A 23292-nucleotide genomic window follows, 5' to 3' on the forward strand; every position below is an offset into this window, starting at 1 on the left:
TCCGTCAAGCGAGGAACAAAACCTGTCAAGCAAACGCAAAGGCGCTTTCGGCCCGAATTGATTCCTCTGATAGAAAATGAGATAAATCGATTGATTGAAACCGGATTCATACGAGAAGTAAAACATCCAACATGGATTTCAAGCATCGTCCCTGTAAGGAAGAAGAATGGGCAAATTCGAGTTTGTGTTGACTTTCGAGACTTAAACGAGACTTGCTCCAAAGATGATTTTCCTCTCCCCATCACAGAATTGACGGTAGATGTTACAACCGGGTATGAAGCACTATTTTTTCTCGATGGATCGTCTGGCAACAATCAAATACGTATGGCGCCCGAGGATGAGGAGCTAACTGCCTTCCGCACCCCCAAGGGAATTTATTGCTATAAAGTAATGCCGTTTGATTTGAAAAATGTTGGAGCGACATATCAAAGGGCAATGCAAAGAATATTTGATGATATGCTCCATAGAAATGTGGAGTGCTACGTTGATGACCTTGTGGTGAAATCAAAGAAGCGAGAGGATCATATTCAAGACCTTCGAAGAGTTTTCCAACGCCTTCGGAGATACCAATTAAAAATGAATCCTTTGAAGTGCGCATTCGGAGTCACTTCTGGTAAATTTCTTGATTTCATCGTTCATCAACGGGGAATAGAAGTCGATCGATCTAAAATTGATGCCATTGTGAACATGCCTGAACCGGGAAATATTCATGAATTGAAGAGCGTTCAAGGGAAGTTGGCATATATCCGGAGGTTTATCTCTAATTTGGCCGGGCGATGCCAACCCTTTAATAGACTGATGAAGAAATGGGTACCCTTCGAGTGGGATGAATCGTGTAGGAATGCTTTTACAAGCATCAAGGCGTATCTCATGAATCCCCCAGTGCTGGCTGCGCCCATTCCAAGAAAATCATTGATTCTCTATATTTTCGCTCAAGAACGGTCGGTTGGGGCCTTATTTGCTCAAGAAAACGATGAAGGTAAGGAGAATGCGCTGTATTACTTGAGTCGGATGATGACATCTAATGAGTTGAACTACGCACCTATCGAGAAGTTGTGTTTGGCACTTATATTTGTCATTCAGAAGTTGAAACATTATTTTCATGCACATACTATTCGTCTCATATCTAAGTCCAATCCCATTAAATATGTCATGGCAAAACCTGTACTATCTGATCGGCTCGCGAGATGGTACCTTCAGTTTCAACAATTTGAAATTATTTACGTACCTGCGAAGGCTGTCAAAGGACAAATATTGGCAGACTTTTTAGCCGATCATCCCCTACCTGCCGAGTGGGAGTTGACTGATGAACTTCCCGATGAAGAAGTGTTTATGGTCGAATTGCCGTGGTCAATGTATTTCTATGGAGCTGCCCACCGTGATGGAGCTGGTGCGGGAGTTGTCTTTTATACTCCTGAAGCAGATATATTGCCATACTCTTTCACTTTAACACGCCGGTGTTCCAACAATGTGGCTGAATATCAGGCGTTGATTCTCGGTCTTGAAACGGCTGTAGACATGAAGCAGTTGCATCTTAGAGTCTACGGTGATTCAAAATTGGTGGTAAATCAACTCCTTGGTGTTTATGATATCAAAAAACCTGAATTGATCCCATATTACAAGTATGCAAGGATATGGGATATTTAGGTAATGTCACTATAGAACATATCTCTAGAAATTTCAACCAACAAGCTGATTCTTTGGCAAGGGTGGCGTCCATGATCACTCTACTTTCTTATCGAAATCAGATTTCAATATGTCAAAATTGGGTCATACCTCCGATGTTTGATGAAGGTAATGATAGTGAAGAAGAAAATACTTATCATATTTTTGTCCATGAGATCGAAAAGGAGGATTGGCGTCACCTCATCATTGATTATCTTAATCATGGAAAGTTACCAGAAGATCCTAAGAAAAGGGTTGATATACGTCGTCGAGCACCACGTTTCATTTACTACAAAGGGACGCTTTACCGAAAGTCATTCGATGGGGTGTTTCTACGATGTCTTGGAGAAGATGAGGCCATGCAAGCAATGGAGGAGGCTCACTCTGGGATATGCGGTGCTCACCAGTCTGGCCCGCAATTACACTTTCGTATTAAAAGAATGGGATACTACTGACCAACAATGGTAAAGGATTGCATTGACTTTGCTAGAAGATGTCAAGCATGTCAATTTCATGGCAATTTCATCCATCAGCCCCCTGAACCATTGCACCCAACTGTGGCTTCTTGGCCGTTCGATGCTTGGGGTTTGGATATAGTTGGACCACTTCCAAAGTCTTCTGGCGGACATGTTTTTATTTTGGCGGTGACGGATTACTTTTCAAAGTGGTCAAAAAGGATTACCAGTCTAAGAGAGGTCAAAAAGGAGAATGTAGTGGATTTTATTCGTTTGCACATCATTTATCGGTATGGAGTCCCGCGTTATATCATTACCGATAATGGTAACCCTTTTTGCAATGTAGCAATGAACAAACTTTGCGAGAAATTTCATTTCAAACAATACAATTCGTCCATGTACTACACTGCTGCAAATGAACTCGCTGAAACATTCAATAAGACCTTATGTAATCTGTTGAAGAAAGTCGTGAATAAATCGAGAAGGGATTGGCATCTTCGAATTGGAGAAGCACTTTGGGCATACCGAACTACTTTTCGAACTCCCACGCAAGCGACCCCATACGCGCTTGTTTATGGTGTTGAAGCTGTTCTTCCACTTGAGTGTCAAATACCTTCGCTAAGAATTGCGATTCAAGAAGGGCTCAGTGGAGAAGATAATGTCCGTCTTCGCCTTAAGGAGTTAGAAGCACTCGATGAAAAGAGATTGGAAACCCAACAACGGATTGAGTGTTATCAAGCCCGCCTTTCAAAAGCATTTAATAAACATGTCCGGCCACGCTCTTTCCAGATTGGAGATTTAGTACTCGCCGTTCGGAGACCGATCATTCTCACTCATGGCGGTCAAAGAAAGTTTACTTCTAAGTGGGATGGACCCTATGTTGTTCGAGAAGTGTATATAAATGGCTCATACAAATTGGTTGCTGAAGACGGGTTAAGGGTTGGCCCCATCAATGGCAAGTATCTAAAAAGGTACTATGCGTAATTGGAACCGCGCAAGGCTCCTGGCCCGCATGAGCTCAAACTGTGGATGGCGACCACCAATAGTGTAGTATGTGGTTAAACTGTTGAAACACTCCACCAAGTCTAAGGTGGTAAACAAATAGATACTCCTGACCCGCATGAGATTAAAATGTGAACGGCAGGAACTACGTGTGACTTGATTCCCTTGTTGGGATACGTAGGCAGCTTGGAGGGCAACTTCTAAGTTCAGTTACACCACTCCAAATCAAATCCTTGTCCCTTGTAAAAAAAAAAAAGGAATTTCCTCTTTCCAAAAAATAAAAAAAAAACATAATAAAATGCTCCATTTGAGTTCTTTTCTCTTTAAAAAAAAGGAAATAAGAAATGAAAAGCGTTTTATTATTGAAAAAAAAAAGAAACTCATTACATGGAAAAAAAATGATAAATGGCAAAAGAATTCAGGAAAAAGAAGAACATGGTGGAAAGTCTAAACATCAAATTTGTATTCCACTACAGCTACTTTATATGATTCAAGTGCAGACTTCATGTCCTCAAGTTCCCTCACAGCGTCATCAATCAAGATGCTGGTCTATTCAATGGAAGATAGCTCATCATGCGCTTGGGTTATTTCGACCTGAATCTCTTTGAAGGTCTCATGCTTTTGATCGATAGTTGAGGTGATTTCCAGGCTTTGCTTCTCCAAACTGATGAGTTCCTGTTGCAGAACCTTCTTCCTGGCTTCAATGGATTGCAACTCTTCTTCAAGACTTTGCAAATGACGAGTCAGTTCTTCTCCCTTTGCCTTAACTTTCTCGAGTTGGACGGTCGCTTTGGAAAGGAGTTCTGCATGTGTTTCTTTGTTCATCCTTTCCCACGATGAAGATGCTAGAACATCATAAGCCTCCGCCTTGGCAAACAATTCCATCAAGTGGTCTTTTAAAGGGAGACCATTGGCGGGATCCGTTCTTGTGATTTCTACAATGATTTCCTCTGCACACTCTTTTAAAGAAAAGATCTGCTCAATTGGAGTGTCAAGAATCTGTCCGCGGAAATCCATCCACAAACTTTACAAGTACTTTCTTTGATGTGCCTGGATCAACTTTTGACCGTGAAATTCTGAAACCAATGCCACCTTAGGCTTTTTTCGAATTTCGTGTGAACTAGTCAGCTCCTTCTTATGCATTGACGAAGTACCTCCACTGGGGGCAAATTGTCTTGGAGTACTGATAGCTACTTCGTCACTCTTGTTGTTTGAGATTATATCATCAGTTTCGAGTTCGGGTGATGAATTGTTACCAACACCTTCTTGACGAAATTCAAGAAACGGGGGCTGAAAAGGAAAAAGTTTTAAAAAAAAATTTTACAAAAAGGGAAAAATATGGAGAGATGATCACCTTAAGTGGCGACACTCCAACCAACGGTGGTGTAAAGGAAACCTCCTCCAAATCAGAAGACGTCCTCTTCTTTGATCGGTTCCAGTGACGATCTTGACTACTACTACCGCTCGCCAACGAATGGGTTCCTCCCCGGGTAGATCCGATGCCCTGAGAGTCCCTTCCTTTTCTATAGCCTCGATAGAATCATGATCGTCCACCGTTTCGACTTCGACATCTTCTTCAGTGTGAGTCACCGATAAGGATTTTGGAAGTTTGGGTGGCGTCTGCCCTGTTGGAATCACTGGTTGTACCTCATTGATGGCTTGTCGAGAGTCCTTGGAAGACTTATTTCTTGCGACAATATTTTTCGAGGGACTGCTAGTAATTTTGTTCTTTCGCAAGGTGAATGAGGCAAGACCCGTTACAATCTCTATAGCTCCATTATGATGCCCTGACTCGTTAGCGGAGGTAGTCTTACCCTTCTTCGATGATTGCTGAGGGATCTTAACGGTGAATTTAAAGGAAGTTGAAGAGACACTATTTGACCGAGTCGACCACCAGGCGTCATAGTCTTTTGTGATCAATGGATGCTTCCTGTGCGCGGGTATAGTCATCCGAGATCGTGTCTGCGTGCGAATTGAGGAATCCCATAGTTGAATAGCCTCACCCAAAGTATACGTGTGAGTGATCTCTTTCAAGTTGTTGGGGATATCCTGACAGAAGCCGAATTGTCTGCTGAACCTGCAAGGATTATATTTTTCAATAATGAAAATATTGTCCTTACGTAGAGTTAGATGGCAAGAGCGTTGACTAATGAAGTAGCTCGTGAGTCTGGATGATAAGGATCCGTCATCGATCAACGCCTTTTCTTCATTCTCAGTCCAGCACAATTTAGGAAGCATCAAAGGGTTCACTTCTTTGAAAATTTCCTCAGCTTCCAATTGGCCATAAAATATTGCCATTTTCTCACCACTAAATCTTGTCATGCGCGCGTGGTGGCTACTCACTTAATGATTTTTGTAATAGACATCGAAGTATTGACCAATCCAAGCATAGACGTAATGAATTGGAAAAGTTACCCCGCATTCTCCAAGGTTAGGGGCGTGGACGATCTCTTCAACCCATGATATATGCTCGCAAGGACGGGAATTGTAAGACAAAATCTTTTTCCTGTGGCCATTAAGCATGCAACCTTGAAGACACTCGGGCGAATATGATCGACCTTTTTGCTTGGCAAAAGGAACTTGCAAATCCAACATGCTATGAATGCCGCAATATAGGTTTCCTTTCTTAGAGACCCTAGGATACCCAGGGTGTTAAAAGGGGCGTTAAAATCATTCGTATCGGCAAGGTCGTAAGGCTCCACGCTTCCAGAAGGGTTGTAAGTCATTTTTGGTTTAGATGTGGTCTTCCTTCTATTCGCTCTACTCGGAGGAGCCCTATACCTAGCCTCTCCTTTGAACCAGAAGCGAATCCAGTCCTTCATCCATACCCCTTGGTCATTTGTCCAAAGGTGGTAGTAGGCGAAAAAGAGGTGCCTGCAATTCTCTGGGAGAAGTGGCTTCCCTTCTTTGTCACGGTGAGGAGCTCCCGCACCGAAGGAACAACTTCATCAAAAAACGTGCCGTCGATCGAAAGGCCACCAAGTCGATAGAGGTCCCAAAGTGTAATGGACAACTCCCCAACGGGCGTATGGAGTGTGTTCGTCGAGGGACACCAATATTTGAAGAAGGCTCGCAAGATATTTTCACAGCGGTCGTAGGAGTATCTCGACGCGTAGACGGCTTCAAATATACCAGCGCGTGTGAGTATGTTTTTATGCCTTCCAAGCATGTCCTCAACCCACTCCCAATAATGGGAGGTGAAGCACACCTCACCGAAGAATGACGAAGGAGTTTTTCATGTAGCTTTGTCAACATTGAATCCCACGAACGGAAGAGTGAATTTGGCTATTTCTGGATCTCCATTGTGAAGAGACGAGTTTAGCACGACCACTTCTTCTTCCCTTGACGTAGTGGAGAAAGTCGACGGTGCCACCACTTCCTTAGTCCACTTGCTAGTCCAGTCTTCGAGATGAAAGCATCCTTCGAGGGGTATGAAGGATTCAGCGAGCGGCCCGATTGCTGGTTTGTAAACATGTAGTGACAAGCTCTTTGATTGAGTTCCTCCCCGTTCATCCGTCAGTGAAATATTGCGCACTGGCACGGCGTAGTCCTTAATTTGCATGATTGCTGGAATTTTGTAAAAGAAAATATTAGAGGATGCAGGAGTTTCGTGCAAGAAGTTTGGTAATTAAATTACCTAATTGGTTGCCTCTTCTCAAATCCTCGGAATTGTTTCGAACCCCTCTTCAAGCGCAACTTGAGTTGTCTACAAAGAGGCAAGTTGACAGTTTAGATCAAAATCATGTATAGTAGGAATATTTGGAAAAAAAATTAAAAAAAATAAAGTCAGAGTTCTAGCAAAAAGAAGGGAAAATTTCTTGCTCAAATATCATATTTGGTACTGTCCCAATGGATAAGCAAAAAAAAAAAACTTTTGCTCAAATATCATATTTAGTGTTAAGAAAAAGGGGGGTTCAAATATCATATTTGGTATTACCCTAGTAAATGAGCAAAAAAAAAGGGGGCAAAAACACCAAAAACAAAACAAAACAAAACAAAAAACAAGAACAACAAAAAAGAGACAATAATAAAAAAGATAATAAAAAATAAAAACAAAACAAAAAGGGGGTACAAAAAATTGAGACTAAATTTTCAGCCATGAGAAATAGCTCAAATGCTATGCTTGGCGTTATTTTAAGCAGATAAACCGAAGGATTAAGTTGCTTTGTAAATTGTAATATCTTGGAGATACAAGTCAAAAGCACACGTGGAGTAGATAAATAAATTCCAAGTGCTGATCATATTCAAAGCGTCAAACAATGAAGCATGCAAGAGCCTTGACCGAGGCTATTTATTGACAAGTATGACCAAAGCTATTTAGTGACTAAAGCATCCAATGATGAAACCTGCAAAAGCCTTGACTGAAACCAATTCTTGGCATGCAAAAATCTTGAGCAAAGCTTCTTGTAACAATTAAATGCTGCAAGGGAGAAACAAAAAAGGGCCTCAAGTACCTGGCAGGCGGAAAAATATTGGAGTGCAACCAGCGGACGATGATCAACTCTCGCGGCAGCGGCTTGCGCAACAGCTTTAGGTCAGTACGATGGAGGCAGTTTACAAGTAACAAGCATCAATCTGGTGGCACCAGCGACCGTAGCAGTTCTAGGCAGCAGCTCTCGAATCGCCAACTGCAAGAAAGCGTTGGTAGCAGCGGCAAGGCAGCTCGGCAATAGCGGGAAATGATTATTGCTGTCTCTAGCTTCTCACAAGTGAACGCCCCGCTATAACCTTGGTTATTTATACTAGTAGCATTGTGATTGGGTCCGAGGGGATTCTGGATGAAAGGTGGTTCCAATTTGGATAGAAGTAAACTTCTAATACTATATGGATTGTTGGTAGGACACTAAAAGGAAGTAACTTCATGTACGATTGAGAATGGAGCCGGGCGATCTTTTATTGCTTTGACGTCAATCTGTGAAGAAATTGGGAACTCAAGTTTGATGTCAATTATGATTCTAACATCAGTTTGGCTTCAGGACTTCATGCTCGGCTAATTAGATTTTGTTATGAGGGGTTAGTAGAATTCTAACGAATCTCAAATTCTACTTGGAATTCTCCGATGGCAATTGGTTTCTAGTTCGGCTTGGGAATAAGAAACGCGTGGCCGGGTGGTGGATGTGAGGATAAAGAGAGTGAATTGATCTTTTAGAAATTGGAGGTCTGGCTCTTATGACATTCAATCTGAGTTAAAAAAAATACTGAAACCTGTTCGTGAATGTTCGAACCATAGGAGTTGTCCACAATTCTTGAAAGTATACTTTCCGTGTTTCGCGGATTGAGCCTACCGTAAATTGAATTGACTAATTCGTAAGAGATAAGAATTCTAGTCAAGCTTTGAGATGTCGCGTGTATGTCGTTTGTATCCTAAGGAGCAAAGGAAGGCTTGGAAATTTGGGCAAATGGATATGAAGTCATTCGGCCTTGGAAATTGAAACCAGCAAAATTTGTTTAATGATACATATATCGGTGGACTTGAAGCTTTAGATTGATATGTTTTGACCCAAGGGATTGATATCACTAGATCTTGTATGAATTGGTGGCACCCTACGTGGCCATCTTACGATCAATTCTAAAGCCACTACATTGCAAAGCTTCAAGTAAAGTCCATTCATGGACTTTATTGTAAGACCTCAAATTGGAGTAATCATTATTGACATCAAATACTACTAGGAATTCAAATACTACTTGGAATCTGGCAGGCGTGTTGTGCGAGTTAATCAAGACCTGTGGCTATTTTGACGCTTAAATTTCAGCCTTGCGACATCCAAATCAAAATGGGAAAAAATGGGAAAAAAAAATGAAGAATGTCGAAACTTGTCCGTTCAAGTTTTACTTTTCGCAGACAAGTTTCGAGGGGGCATTTGTAGACAATGGAATTTTAATTAAATTCTAAAAATTACCATTGGTCTATTAAAATATTTTTGTCCAATCGAATATTGCCATATGTCATGTACACTTGGAAAATTTGGTTATTAAGCAGCCAACTATATTTTGCCACGTGTCAGGGTGAGGTGTTCCAAATCAATTCAAATTGCAGGGGCATCTCCACCAACCAAATCATATCATATCATGTATTTATTGGATAAACATCTAAATATTTATTTCTTATTAAAGGGATAATATTTAGAATTGTTTAATCCAAGTATATCTCTTATATACTGTAATGGCCTGGCCAGTAAAATGGCGTCACATCACGTGTCCCCACAAATCTGGCCAATCGAAAAATTACTTATCTCTTTATTAATGAAGAGATAATATTTAACTGGCACAGTCCTAATATGACTGTACGTCTTGGTAGGCAAGTAGAGTGGTGTACATGATCTCAACCTCCACCTCTTGCTACAACTATAAATAGAGGTCTCTCTACCAAGTTAAGGGGACACAGAGATATCAAGAAGCATCTCATACACTCAAGTATTGAAACTTCAAGCTACGAAGGTCTGGGTCTCAAAGCTCCTCAAGTCTTCCGCATATCAAAACTTGATCCTTCAAGTATTTTCAAATCCTTCAAATCTTCCATATCAAGATTTGAAGGAGTCGGTGGTTGATCCAAGAACAAGCTGCGAAGCCCTTGGATTGGTGTTCGAGGAGAAGAATCGAAGGAAGTTCTCCATAAGTTCGAGAAACTTCCAGAGATTGTACCTACATATTTTTCTAAGTTTATATAGTACATATTTGTCGTGTATTTCTTTTTCTTGTCGTTTTGCAGACTTAAAATTTTTAAATTTCTTGAACTTATGGAGAGCTTCCTTCGATTCTTCTCCTCGAACACCAATCCAAGGGCTTCGCAGCTTGTTCTTGGATCAACCACCGACTCCTTCAAATCTTGATATGGAAGATTTGAAGGATTTGAAAATACTTGAAGGCTCAAGCCTTGATATGCAGAAGACTTGAGGAGCTTTGAGACCCAGACCTTCGTAGCTTGAAGCTTCAATACTTGAGTGTATGAGATGCTTCTTGATGTCTCTGTGTCCCCTTAACTTGGTTGAGAGATCTCTATTTATAGTTGTAGCAAGAGGTGGAGGTTGAGATCATGTACACCACTCTACTTGCCTAGCAAGACGTACAATCATATTAGGACTGTGCCAGTTAAATATTATCTCTTCATTAATAAAGAGATAAGTAATTTTTCGATTGGCCGGACTTGTGGGGACACGTGACGTGGCGCCATTTTACTGGCCAGGCGATTGCAGTATATAAGAGATATACTTGGATTAAACAATTCTAAATATTATCCCTTTAATAAGAAATAAATATTTAGATGTTTATCCAATAAATACATGATATGATATGATTTGGTTGGTGGAGATAAAAAAAAAATTTTTTAACTTTTTCCTTTTCAGCCCCCGTTTCTTGAATTTCGTCAAGAAGGTGTTGGTAACAATTCATCACCCGAACTCGAAACTGATGATATAATTTCAAACAACAAGAGTGACGAAGTAGCTATCAGTACTCCAAGACAATTTGCCCCCAGTGGAGGTACTTCGTCAATGCATAAGAAGGAGTTGACTAGTTCACACGAAATTCGAAAAAGGCCTAAGGTGGCATTGGTTTCAGAATTTCACGGTCAAAAGTTGATCCAGGCACATCGAAGAAAGTACTTGCAAAGTTTGTGGATAGATTTCCGCGGATAGATTCTTGGCACTCCAATTGAACAGATCTCTTCTTTAAAAGAGTGTGCAGAGGAAATCATTGTAGAAATCACAAGAACGGATCTCGCCAATGGTCTCCCTTTAAAAGACCACTTGATGGAATTGTTTGCCAAGGCGGAGGCTTATGATGTTCTAGCATCTTCATCGTGGGAAAGGCTGAACAAAGAAACACATGCAGAACTCCTTTCCAAAGCGACCGTCCAACTCGAGAAAGTTAAGGCAAATGGAGAAGAACTGACTCGTCATTTGCAAAGTCTTGAAGAAGAGTTGCAATCCATTGAAGCCAGGAAGAAGGTTCTGCAACAGGAACTCATCAGTTTGGAGAAGCAAAGCCTGGAAATCACCTCAACTATCGATCAAAAGCATGAGACCTTCAAAGAGATCCAGGTTGAAATAACCCAAGCGTATGATGAGCTATCTTCCATTGACCAGACCAGCAGCTTGACTGATGACGCTGTGAAGGAACTTGAGGACATGAAGTCTGCACTTGAATCATATAAAGTAGCTGTAGTGGAATACAAATTTGATGTTTAGACTTTCCACCATGTTCTTCTTTTTCCTGAATTCTTTTGCCATTCATCATTTTTTTTTCCATGTAATGAGTTTCTTTTTTTTTTCAATAATAAAACGCTTTTCATTTCTTATCTCTTTTTTTTTTAAAAGAGAAAAGAACTCAAATGGAGCATTTTATTATGTTTTTTTATTTTTTGGAAAGAAGAAATTCCTTTTTTTTTTTACAAGGGACAAGGATTTGATTAGGAGTGGTGTAACTGAACTTAGAAGTTGCCCTCCAAGCTGCCTACGTATCCCAACAAGGGAATCAAGTCACACGTAGTTCCTGCCGTTCACATTTTAACCTCATGCGGGCCAGGAGTATCTATTTGTTTACCACCTTAGACTTGGTGGAGTGTTTTAGCAGTTTAACCACATACTACACTATTGGTGGTCGCCATCCACAGTTTTAGCTCATGCGGGCCAGGAGCCTTGCGCGATTCCAATTACGCATAGTACCTTTTTAGGTACTTGCCATTGATGGGGCCAACCCTTAACCCGTCTTCAGCAACCAACTTGTATGAGCTATTTGTATACACTTCTCGAACAACATAGGGCCCATCGAATATTGCCATATGTCATGTACACTTGTAAAATTTGGTTATTAAGCAGCCAATTATATTTTGCCACGTGTCAGGGTGAGGTGTTCCAAATCAATTCAAATTGCAGGGGTATTTCCACCAATCAAATCATATCATATCATGTATTTATTGGATAAACATCTAAATATTTATTTCTTATTAAAGGGATAATATTTAGAATTGTTTAATCCAAGTATATCTCTTATATACTGCAATGGCCTGGCCAGTAAAATGGCGCCACGTCACGTGTCCCCACAAATCTAGCCAATCGAAAAATTACTTATCTCTTTATTAATGAAGAGATAATATTTAACTGGCACAGTCCTAATATGACTGTACGTCTTGGTAGGCAAGTAGAGTGGTGTACATGATCTCAACCTCCACCTCTTGCTACAACTATAAATAGAGGTCTCTCAACCAAGTTAAGGGGACACAGAGATATCAAGAAGCATCTCATACACTCAAGTATTGAAGCTTCAAGCTACGAAGGTCTGGGTCTCAAAGCTCCTCAAGTCTTCCGCATATCAAGGCTTGAGCCTTCAAGTATTTTCAAATCCGTCAAATCTTCCATATCAAGATTTGAAGGAGTCGGTGGTTGATCCAAGAACAAGCTGTGAAACCCTTGGATTGGTGTTCGAGGAGAAGAATCGAAGGAAGCTCTCCATAAGTTCGAGAAACTTCCAGAAATTGTACCTACATATTTTTCTAAGTTTATATAGTACATATTTGTCGTGTATTTCTTTTTCTTGTCGTTTTGCAGACTTGAAATTTTTATCGCGTACAATGACCATCCAAGCAATGAGAAAAGTTCAAGTCGATGACTTCACCTTTCAGTTTCCGTGTAATTAATATCCTTTTACCATACTTATCTCACATTAATTTTGGAATAAATTGTGCCTATTTCAATATGTGATTAATGTTCATTTTTTGTACCAAAATATAACTCCAATGAAGAAGTACTTAGAAACACTATCTAAAAATCTTTCACTTTGTGCTAAAAATTCCGAATTATACTTCTACAAGTGGTTAGACATGAGATAACTCCTCTTTTATAAGAGGTAATAAATCCTTATAGGTTTATTCACCAGCTTTCCATACTTCAAGTATATACCCATTTGCTAATGATGTGAGCATTCCTTATTACGAGAGCAATCATATAACAAATAAAGTATAATCGTCTGTATTCAAGATACCATGATAACCTTAAGTCTAAGAATCACCTACACAAATGTCACTTACACATTAATCCTTTGGCACTTAAAGGGTATCTCTATGTGGATCAATTTTGTGAATTTGATCATCCTATCAAGCACCCATATAGTAATTTATATGTCTCACACACCATGGTAGATGAAATCTACTACTTCACATATAAAAGTGGCATAATATATGCTAATCTAACCATATTAACAATGATTTTTCTTGTTAATACTTTGACTAGAGATACTTAAGAATAAATCTTGTCCATAATTGAATGAATCTAACCATCATAACTCTTATGATTTTGTCTATTAGGTTTACTCTAAGGGATTTATCATACTTATACAAATATGTAAACAATTAATATGATAAAGATATCATTTATTATAACATAAATAGCTCAAGTGCATATTAAACCCTAAAACTTGATTGATTTTAAGGCATATGCACTTTCAATCTCCAACTTGCACTAAAACTAATCACTCATAAGTCGAAGACCAAATGAACCTACATGACCATCATATTTCCTTTAAGATAAATTTTAGTAAATGGATCAAACATGGCATCATCTATGGGTACTCTTTCTATCTTCACTTTTTTTCCTACCAATAATTTCACCAAATCATGTAGTAGCACCTTAACAAGTCTATGGATTTATGAAGAGACTTTGGTTCCTTTGCTAAGGCAAATTTTCATTATTGTCACAATATAGGATAAAGGACTTAAAATGGAGAGAACCAATCCAAGTTTCTATTTGAACTTGCAGATTCAAATGCTTCCTTTTTGCCACTTCTCAAGTAGCAACTTGTTAAACTCTAATTGTAAAAACTTTAGTTGTGTTTCGCTTAAAACTCTTTCAACACACAACACCAATATTATAAATAAATGCATAATTATTTACAAATTATCTTTATAAGATAGTTTGCTAGCATAATCTCAAACTTCCAATCTTAATTCTTCATGGACCAAAGGAGACAATAAATCTAGTACATTAAAAGGATTATTTCATACAATATAGATAAAACCCCTTTTTAGATCATTTCGTGTTAAACGTCTTTAACATCTTATCTATGCACTTTGAAAGGCTTGACAATCATGATCGATTACTATAGATCTTTTCTCCTAAAGAGAAAATTGTTTCTCCTTAATATCATGGAGAAAATCTTGGATAGTTATATCTATAGTTTTAGAGTATAGGTATACGTTTTTCATGTATCATATGCCGACCACATATATAACAAGGAAACTATAATAGCTCCCACTATATCATACATTAACACAAGACCAATCCATATTTTTGATAAAATCGAACTCTTTGATTATCTCATTAAAACGGATGATACAACTCTTGGAGACTTGCTTTATTGGTATATAAGATGTAGAAACCACTAAATTGTATCACATACACAAATATTTATTGTTTCCGTTTAAGAAAAGTGGTTTTAACATCTATTTACCGTGCTATAGCTCACAGCTAAAGAAAGTAAATCTAAATAAATTTGAGTGTATATCACATGAAGTAAATAAATCTGATACATTTAAGTGTATATCACATGAAATAATAAGCGAATAGTTCATCACTTATTTTTTAGAACAAGTTTTGCTTTAAAAATTCAGTACCACTTAATTAATATAGATTTTTAATTTTTTGTTATCAAACGTGTCTGAATATACTAAAATTTGTGTTTTCAAACTCGAACAGAACTGACCGATTAAATTAAATGAACTAGGAATCGGGTACAATCCAATCCGAGTATACCTAAAAAAATCACTTGATAAAAAAATTGGTTAAATTCGATCAAAACTTGGGTTAAACCGAGAACCGACAAAACAAAAAAGAACATGATTTTTGTTTTTCTTTTTTTTTTCATTTTAAACAAAAAGCTCTTTGCCGAATTTCTTTTTTCCCCATTTTTTAATTTTTAATTTTTTACTTTTTCCCTACTCTTCCCAATCCATCGCAAGCTTCATCCATCAAACACTACTGACAGATCTCAATTCAACGTGGAGAAGGGCCCACAAAAAAAAAAAAGCAAAGGATTGAGAGGCTTTTTCCTATTCTTCCCAATCCATTCCTAATTTCATCCACCAAACACTACTAACAGATCTCAATTCAACATGGAGAAGAGAAAAAAAAAACAAAGGATTGAGATTTGGTTCAGATAGAGGTTTCAACAAAACAATAAAGAAGCAAAGAGAAAGAGAGAGATAGTAAGAAACTTTTCTTTGTTTTTAGTAGAATAAAGAAAAAATAGAAATTAGAAGATGAAAATAGGGAGAGGAAATATGAAGAAGCATTGACCATGGTATGGATCGGAACTTGACGACAACAACGAGAAAGAAGGAAACATGGAAAGTGGAACTGGAAAGTTGCCTTAAAAGGGGGAATAAAAGCAAGAAACGTACAATCATGCCCAAAACTATTCAATTATTTTCTTCTGGCCCTTTAATGTTTTAAATAACTATAAGTAGTCTCATAAACTTTTTGGTATTTCACTTTACAGCCTTAATTACCATATTTTTTCGAATATGTCTTAATAATTTATTTCTAGAATCACTAATTTATATTCAAAGTTTCAACAATATCCAGTTAGAATTACTTTTGAAGTGGTTTTGAATTATACAAAATATGTCTAAATAAATAAAGAGACATGAAGGATATATATTTTTTAATGACTGTATACATTTGTATAATTCATGTATATTAACTAATTAAAATTTTATTTATATATACATATGACATCATGCTGCTGTCATCCGATTTGTGAACTCTGGTCTGACTGGTCAAACTCTTTGAACTTTGACCCCTGACCCCTAAACTGTATAGATCGTATTTTGGTCTAATTTTAAAAACATAGATTAAGATCTGAATCCATTAACTTTAACTGTTGAATTTGATTATTAAACAGGGCCTTAATTACTAATGATTTGAGCAACCCATTTACGAGATAGTGTTAAAGTATGTCATATATATTCAAGATACTATGTTAACCTTAAGTTTAAGGATAATTTACACAAACATCATTTAAAAATTAATCCTTTGGCACTTTAAAGAAATATTTAAGTGGATTAATCTAGTGAACTTTGATTATTTATCAAGCACCTATATACTAACTTTGATGTCTCATATCATAGTAAATGAGATCTACTACTGCTCATATAAAAGAAGTATAATATTAACAATGTTGTATTTTTTAACTCTTAAACTAGAGATATTTAAGAATAAACATTCAATTTAACCAAATGAAACTCACTATCATATTGTCTATGATTTCATTGATTAATTTTATTTTAAATACTTTATCATACAAATACAAATTTACAAGCAACCAATATGATAAAAATGTCATTTAGTAAAATATAAATAGTTCAAATACATATCAAACTTTAAAAGTTGATTGAATTTTGGGCATATACACTTTCAAAAATTTCATCCCCCCCATAGATTGGAAAGAAAATTTACAAATTGCAAATCCAAGGATCCGCCCTGATACAGGACGTCTAACTATCATTCGTTGCTTAGAAGGCATATTACTAGCATTAGTTGCTTACAAGGCTTAAGATAAAGTGAGCAAGTAAATATAAATTCCCACTTTCTCGGTTACCATTGACCTCTTCAAAGTTATCTAGTCGCCCCTAAATGTTTGGTATGTCCTTTCTCAAAGGCTAAAACCTCTGCAAAAGGTTAGTAAATGGGCTGCTTGATAACCTGCTCAATTAAGCTCTTCATTTAATTCTCTATTGGTCTCAGTGCGTTAACGTATAATATGAAATTGCATAATCAATTAGTTGTAACATGTGCAGCATTCAGAAGAAATGGTCATTCAAAGATATATATCATTCATATCAAACACGACATTTCAAAGACATGTATAATTAAGCTCAACACATCAGATTCTTCATCGATCCTGGATATGCAATTATTAACTTAACTGGCTAATGCGGTTCCCGGTATGTTGTTAACCACTCTAGTTAACTCGGTTCCAACGATGTTGTTAACTACTTCCAGTTAGTGCACTTTTCAAGATGTTACTTAGGGTATGTTTGATAAAGTTGAATTCTAAAAACTGAAGTCTTGTAATTTGAAATCTGAAATCTGAATTTATTAAGTTATTGCATTGTTAAATACTATATTTGATACATTTGAGTATGCATTACGTTCAGTGATAAATAAATAGTTTATCATTTATTTTTTAAGTAAATTTTGCTTAAAAAAATTTAGTACTACTTAATTAATTTAAATGTTCAATTTTTAGTTATCAAACGCACCTGAACAGGTCTTAGGATTCTTGGTTAGTGTGGTTCCCATTTTGTTTACCAAGTATTGTTTGGCTGAAGTATTCTAATCTAGTTCTACCAATAGTTGACAGTATCAAGAGCTTAACAAAAATCATTCTTTTAAAATTAATTATATAATTTCCATCAAGATCACATTTTTCTCATACAACAAGGAATTACAACATACATTTCCTGATGCAGGATTTCATATTTAAAATACATTTTCAAAACTACATGAAGTCATTGAGAAAATATTTAACAAAATAGGGCAAACATGAACCACTTATCTTTCTTCAAAAGACCACTCCTAACCTAATTTAAATGATCCCAACGCTTGTGACCTATCTAACGATTTGAATAACTTAATTTCCAACTATACAACGTAAAGATGATAAACAACTCGCTAAAACCTCTCCTAAATAAAGAAAAATGAATTAATGAAAGAAAGGAATCACTAAGGAGTTTTCAGGTCAAAGGAAGCGAACTAACTCCAAAACCCTAGCCAGTACTAGAACCAGATCAAACTCCGAAGATGCTGCCAAAGAGACAACGGGCTGCTCGAACTAGTAAGCAATCCGTTTCGGCAGCCAATTCCGCCCAATGAATAGCAACTGTGGTCGCTTCAATGGTTAGATGGTTTTACGTCAAGCTAGCCCAATAAATAGCCCAAAACTCTCGTTTTCCCTCGTAATCTCATTCTAACTCGATTCCAACAATCATCCAAAGTAATTAAAATTATGCTGAAGAATACAGGATTTAAATTCTAATATATACAGTACACGGATAAGTCGTACACAATCAAACTGTCAAATAATTATTTAGTTCACTAGTAATTCTTATGGTTGAACATTAAGAAAAGTTCAATATTAAGTAGACAACATTTATTAGAAGGGAAAAAAAGATAGCATCCTGTTATGAATTTTAGTTCAAGGTTTCATTGAAAAAAATTTTGAGGGTAGTTGTAAAAATTTCAATACTTTTCAATGGCAATGTTAGTGTTAGAGAGGATACTACCAAATTTCGACCCCCCAGATGGGAGTAAGAGTGAGACAATACTAAAACATTTAGAATTTTTATAAGTTATTTTATAGCTTCTGAAAAAGTTAGGAGGAAGGGAGAAAGATTATTAGTATCAACTTCGGTTTTATTTTAGAATTAATATTTCCTACACTGACAGTGTATACGCTGTCAACGTTAGATGAATGATAATTATGCAAAATTTGAATTTAAAATTCAATTTTTGTATATATGTCATGAATCCAACAATGATAATATATACACTATATATATATATATATATATATATATATAAGATTTATTCTTCATTTTATAGAAGGTTGTTTATCTCTTCAAAAGCTATACGAATTCAAATCTTCCACATTTGAATCATGAATCTAAGTAGGACCATGGACCTAGACAACTTTTGCTTAATATTCAATCATATTCGACCCAGATTGGGAACCTAATAGGTGTAAAAGAAGAAGCCACAAACTGTTGCGTCAATTTTTTATTAGTAATTGTTCGTATTCTTATTCTTTTCTTCATACACAAATATGCAAACATTGTTATGTCACCTTTTTAATTCTAAATCCTTCTTATTGCAGTTGTTAGGAATATTAAAAATTATACGTTTTTGGTTTGTTTATTACATGCCAAAACTTGCGATAGTTGTGATTAATTCTTTTTTTAATTTACTTCTTTCTCTATTATGAACTAAATTATTCTTCTTGATACATTAGGTTTAGGGTTGCTTTACCATATACACATTATGAAACTAAATTATTTTGTTGACGCTATTGTTCAAATTTGACCAACAATAGATAAACAGATTTTGACTTGAGATTAATCATGATAATGCAATTAAAGAAATCCATTTAATTATCATAAAGCGTTTCTTCTTGGGAATAAAAATAACACCTTTGGATAGAAAATTGCACTAAAATGACACTTTTTTTCAACATTTAGCTTTTACTATTCATATAACACTTTTAATATAAAATGCTATCATTTTCTTTCCCTAAAATATAAATTCGTGCACAGTAGGGCCGGAATGTTAGTAATGTATAGTTAAGGAATAGAGAGACAGAGAATTTGAAAATAAATTATGGAAGGGTTTTCCTTCCTTGAGAGATCTTTTTTGTTTTTATAAAGAGATTGATCAAGAGGTTAATTATTGTAAGTGCAATACATTAAGTTTTCTATATCCATCTCTTAACTATTTTGAAATATAAAATAATTTAATACTTGTTAAATGATATAACAGGCATAAAAGTTCATTAAAAAACCATATCTAACACACGCATGCATCTACACACACACACACACACACACACACACACACATATATATATATATATATATTTACGTATGTATAACTCTGCATAAAGAATTGCAGAAAGATTCAGCCAAATTGACTGAAAATCTTTTCATTTGTTTCTCTTGATCACAAATCCAAAATATCCAAGTTTAAGAAAACCAATAGCATAAAAAAAGGTCTCAACAACAAGAGATGATATTAACAACAACTTGGTTTGCAAGACCATTTTCCAGCTTTGTATTCACTCATTAATTTGAACAGTTCTTTTTCCACCGACCATATGGAATGGTCTGCTCTGGAGTCTTCAGTCAAATTTAAACGACAATGTCGTTCCATTTTTCATTTGAACAGTTAGTATTTCTTGCACCCTCATTTAAGATGGAGACACTGTCGTTTTGACTTCAATTTATAGTACTATATAAATTCAGTGAATTTGTCAATATCAACAATAAAAACCGACAAAAGTGTTCAATAGCCAAGAAAAGAAAGAAAACTCACATATGGTGATACCAAGAAGACTTCAATTAGAGGTTCATAATTATGGTCAGATTCTAATTGAAATGTAAAATGGTGCCCAAGTAAAGAATTCATTTCTTTGTCCTTCCATTAGTACAGATTTTTATGATATAAATCAAATTGTGCTGACGATTTTCAACAATTCTGCTAATGAATTAATTCACATTTTATCAAAAAAAAGAATTCATTTATTTGTCTTGTTTCCTATAAGTTGATTTTCTTCTTGTTTTTCTTAAACCAACCACAGGATTGAGCATGTATTTCATTTTCCAGCCAAAACTCAAGTTTCAATTTCCGGTGTCCACTTAACTTTTATAGAGACTTACTAGTCAATCTCCGCTTTTCATACTCGCTCTATCCTATTTTAGTAGTTTTAGACACTTAAATTGTTTCTAGAAAAAATTCATATCTTGTTCTCGAAACAAAAAAAAAAAAAAGAAAGAAAAGGAAGACAACAGTGGTTTCCACCTAATATAATCAAGTAATATGGACATATGGCACATATCTGATAATATATTTAACCAAAAAAAAATATAACTGTGGATTAATGATAATTTATACAATTTTTAGGAAAAGGAATTCAAAATTTGATTTTTTTCATTCCACACGGACTTACAAAATTTCGTTTTTTAATCTAATTAATTTGTGAGCCTAAAATAGTTTTCATATCATGAGATTCTAATTTAAGGATTAAAATATGAAAATACAAGGTATACTAGCATGGGAAAACGTAAGATATATGATATCCTCTATAACTCTAAGCTCTAAACAGAAAATTTATTGTAATGTAATAATTAGTTTTCATCCCAGCTAAATTTACACTTTGAAAAAAGTGCAATACAAATAGTGTAAGTAATCATCTACGCATTAAAAGAATGAATTTAGGATGCAGGAGCGTGGACTTAGGCAACGAAGCAAAAAACACTAAATAATAGATTTTCCTGTTTTAAGAGATCAAAGTTAATAAAAAATTCTGAAATTAGAAATTTTAACTGCCAATCATTCTCAACACTAAAACAAATTGCCCGGTCAAGCCCTCAATTGAAAGCATATTATTTCCTGACTAAAGAAAAAGAAGCACAAAATACCTCCTCCAGAATGAATGGACTAAATCAAGTCAGCTTTTACGTACATTTTGACGATACCAATGCTAAACTTGACCGATTGACGCATTTGTTCAGATTTAATGCAATATTAGGTCGCACTTGAACAGTTGAACCCTCCTCACCTTTTTATTCCGTTGACAATATTTTGCCTTAGACTCTTTCAAATATACGCATTTCTTTTCTGACTTAATACTAGTTTTTAAGTAACTCATTCATTTATGCTGCATTTAAGGTTTCTGCTAGAGGTTGAACTAGTATTAAAATGTTTACAAATTCCTGCTTTTTATTGTTTAGAAAAAGCACAAATATCTCTTTTTTAAAGTATAAACCTCCATTTCTGTTCAAAACCTAGCTACACAAAATTGTAACTGTTCTGACATTTCTTTACTGAATGCAAGGCCGTAGAAATCAGATAAAGGGAAGAAAGAAAAAATGGGGTAACAAGAAGTAGCACCACACTTTACAAAAGCTTATTTGATCGCGGTCTGTGGACAACAAATTCTTACCCTTTACTCACGTGGCCCTTTACCTATGCTGCTTTCCTCTCCCTCAAGTATGTGTTTTGATATGAGATTATTTGAGAACATTATTTAAAAAATATTATAATATTTTTTATGATGTGATGTATGTAAAATGAAAAGTTAGTTAAAGATATAAAAAGGTGATTAAAAATATGTTTGTGATGCACGCTCTTTTTTTTTTGCAAATAAAATCTGTATCTAAACAAATTGGAAAGTACGATGAACCCTAGTTTAGTCTTATATTGGTAGTTTAATCCCTAATGACTCTACCTACTTTTTATCCTTTATTTTTTAAGGTGACTTTACTACTAGTTTATAATGCGTACAATAAATTTTAGAACAATAACAATGTAGTATTGGTATTTTAGTACTTCTATAATAATAGCATTCTTTTAGTTAATTAGTCTTAAAAAAAACCGGGAATTTGGATACATTGGTATATATGATCTCAGGTTATGGATTACTAATAAATCGGTTTAAACATTTTTGTTTCACAGTTTAAGCTCGGTCTTTAATAAGCTTAGCCAGGTGTGTTTGGAATTTGGATAGGAGGTTATTTGAAAAATATTTTTTGAAATAACATTTTGTAATACTTTTTGTGATCTAGTGTTTGTTAAATTAAAAGGTGATTGAAAATTATGTTTATAATGCAAATAGAATAATATATGAAAATCTTTTTTTCCAAATTATAGTATCTAAACGGACCGACTTTGTTTTCTCACTTTTTTGGATTTGCACTTTAGTCAGAAAAACAGTTGATCGTTTCTCTTATATTGTAGCTGAAATTGCAGCCCTACACGATACATGACTACGTTGACTATTTGATACATACGATATGGCATGCCAAAGTGGAGCCTAACTTGAAGAAATGAGGCTCCTTTCCCCATTAATTTGTTAATCGTTTTTTTTAGGCTAAATTTTTTAGTTTTGCTCCTATGATTGCCATTAAATTCGTGTATGACTGGCTGCATATTTCTTCCTTTTTGTAAGAAAGTACAAGTTCAAGCACAAAACTAATTTAAAAGAAGTTGAGCTTTTGAACAAAGAGAGGAAAAAGAGAGAGAGAGAGACAGAGAGTAGAATTTGTTGGAGACAGGCTACTGGAGGACTAAACTGTACCTATAACAGCCTTAGGTAACACTTCAAGCTGTGGTAGCAATAGCAGGCTGTTTTTTGGATAAATGTGTATGTGAAATAAAATGGAAGTTAAAAAATATGTTTAGAATATTATAAAACATAATTTTACAAAAACAACAACAACATGTTTAGATGTGCTTTAAGCAAACAGGGGAGAAGTTAATCAAGGGAGATGTTTAGAACTCCTAGTTCAGTGGTGTTAGGAAATGTGTTGATCATAATCACTACTACTTTGTGAAAGTCCTAAAGCTCTTAGGCATAAATCTTGCTATGAGCATATAAGAGCAAATCGTAAATATTTGACTATGTA

This window comes from Coffea arabica, chromosome 10c (assembly GCF_036785885.1).
Source record: "Coffea arabica cultivar ET-39 chromosome 10c, Coffea Arabica ET-39 HiFi, whole genome shotgun sequence".
Lineage (NCBI taxonomy): Eukaryota > Viridiplantae > Streptophyta > Magnoliopsida > Gentianales > Rubiaceae > Coffea > Coffea arabica.